Source organism: Megalopta genalis, unplaced genomic scaffold (genome assembly GCF_051020955.1).
Source record: "Megalopta genalis isolate 19385.01 unplaced genomic scaffold, iyMegGena1_principal scaffold0137, whole genome shotgun sequence".
NCBI classification, from domain to species: Eukaryota; Metazoa; Arthropoda; class Insecta; order Hymenoptera; family Halictidae; genus Megalopta; species Megalopta genalis.
This window is the reverse complement of record NW_027476206.1, coordinates 420001-422500: the sequence shown is the minus strand read 5'-3', so window position 1 is coordinate 422500 and position 2500 is coordinate 420001. Positions and strand designations below refer to the sequence as shown.

Here is a 2500-nt window from a genome sequence, read left to right as displayed (position 1 = left end):
ATTGGGAAGCCCTTATGACAGGTGCGCGCGACAGCTGTCCTCCGTGTGAAAACCGAGAGGACACCATCTCCTCTCTGTGGTCTCCTGTTAATCCGGATGAACTACGGAGGGCGCTTCCGGGTAGGAAGACAGCACCTGGTCCTGACGGTCTGTCTGCGAGACTCCTTTGTAAAACCCCCCTTGAGGTTTTGCAAAGGATCTATAACCTCATTATGTGGTGCCGCAGACTCCCTATTCACCTAAGGGACGCCAGGACCGTGCTCATTCCTAAAACCGGACTGCCTTCTTCTCCGTCTGATTTTCGACCCATCACCGTCGCCTCGACCCTTGTGCGAGGATTCCACAAGGTCCTGGCTAGGCGGGTGGGTCGATTGATCAGATTGGATGAGAGGCAGAGAGCGTTCCGTAGGACAGACGGGTGTGCGGACAACGTGTTTTTGCTGGACTTGCTGCTACGCCACTCCCATGCGCGCCATAAGCCGCTTTTTGTTGCGTCGGTTGATGTCGCGAAGGCTTTCGACACCGTTTCTCACCCCGCGATATTACAGACGCTCGAGCTGAGGGGCTGTCCCGCTCCCATGATTGAGTATGTCGGGTCGGTGTACTCTGATGCTCTCACGACCATTGTGTCGGGTGGTTGGCACTCCCATGCCATCCATCCGATGCATGGCGTGAGGCAAGGAGACCCGATGTCCCCCGGCATATTCAACATGGTGATGGACAGACTCCTCAGGAGCCTCCCCCAAGACATCGGGGCGGATATCGACGGGGTGAGGATCGGGTCGGCAGCCTTCGCCGACGACCTAATCCTCGCAGCCTCAACGACAACGGGCCTGCAGCGATTGCTTGACTGTACGGAGGGCTTCCTGGCATCATGCGGCATGTCCGTTAATGTCGGTAAGTCTTTTACCATCTCGATCGGAACGGTTCCCCACCAGAAGAAGACTACCGTGGATGAAGGCAACTTCTTCCTCGGTGGTCAGAAGCTGGTGGCGATGAAGCGGACGGACGCCTGGCAGTATTTGGGTATTCCCTTTACTCCAGACGGTCGTCTGCGTTCCGACCCGTCAGTCTCGTTGGTCGCTGATTTGGATAAGATCTCCCGTGCACCGCTTAAGCCGCAACAGCGACTATTCGCTCTGCGAATATTCCTGTTGCCAAGCTTATTTTATGCGGCGTCGTTGGGGTCTGTGGGATTGGGGAAACTCAATCGGTGTGACGTGGCGGTACGTGGTGCGGTGAGGAAGTGGCTCAATTTACCGGCCGATACACCTAAGGCCTATTTCCATTCCGCCATCGGTTCGGGAGGCCTGGGTATTGCTTCGCTTCGGTGGAGTATGCCCAGGATTCGGCTTAGCCGCCTGAAGGAACTGTCCTTGTCTTCTGAGGCCGCGTCTGGGCTGCCGGGGGACTATCTTCGACTCGAGATCCAGAAGGCGCAGCAACGCCTGATGGATCACGGCGAGGTCATCGACACTCCCGAGAGGGAAGCGCGCCGTTGGGCGAATGCTCTTCACGGGAGTGTCGATGGCGGCGCTTTGAAAGAGTCGAAGAGGGTCCCGGGGCAGCACAGATGGGTCGCGGAGGGGACCCGCTTCTTGTCAGGACGAGACTTCGTCAACTCCTGCAAGTTGCGGATCAACGCCCTTCCGACTAGGTCCCGAACATCTAGGGGCCGAAGGCAGGACAGGCTCTGCAGGGCTGGCTGCGCGGTGCCTGAGACCCTTAACCACGTCCTACAGCAGTGCCACCGCACCCATGATGGGCGGATAAGAAGGCACGACGCTGTAGTTGACTATCTTGCACGTGGTTTAGTGCAAAGGGGGTTTCAGGTAGCGCGCGAACCGAAGATCCCTACCGATGAGGGAATGAGAAAACCAGATCTAGTAGCATGCAAGGACGGCGATTGCATGGTCCTCGATGCGCAAGTGGTTAGCGAACAGACGATCCTGGATCTTGCGCATAAGCGTAAGGTCCAGTATTACGCTGACAACGCCAGCTTCCGACGTGCAGTTGCTTCTAGCAACGGCACGGAGGATGTCAGCGTATTCTCTGCCACTTTGTCGCTGAGAGGACTATGGAGCGCGAAGTCAAGCAGGGGCCTACTGAGCGCAGGATTGATGGGTCAGCGGGACCTCAAGGTGATCGCCTCGAGGGTCTTGGTCGGAGGATTGGCAGCCTGGGGATTGTTTAACCGCAGAACATCGACGCGGACGAACCGCCCAACACCTACGCGGTTCGACCGGTCGGGCATAGGGTGAGGGACCGGAAAGGGGGAACTTATTGGTGCCGCCTACCATATAGGCGTAATAACGGGGCAATGCGGCCACCTGTCACCGGCTCGTATCCCCGGAAAAAAAAAAAAAAAAAAAAAAAAAAAAAAAAAAAAAAAAAAAAAAAAAAAAAAAAATAGCCAAATGCCTCGTCATCTAATTAGTGACGCGCATGAATGGATTAACGAGATTCCCATCTGTCCCTATCTACTGGCGGTGGCGGTCTG

At 56.1% G+C, this 2500-nt stretch overlaps 1 pseudogene; it reads left to right on the top strand.

Annotated features, from left to right (window-relative positions):
- The window catches only part of LOC143262492 (large subunit ribosomal RNA), a 10351-nt pseudogene that overhangs the window by 3918 nt on the left and 3933 nt on the right, over nucleotides 1-2500 (top strand).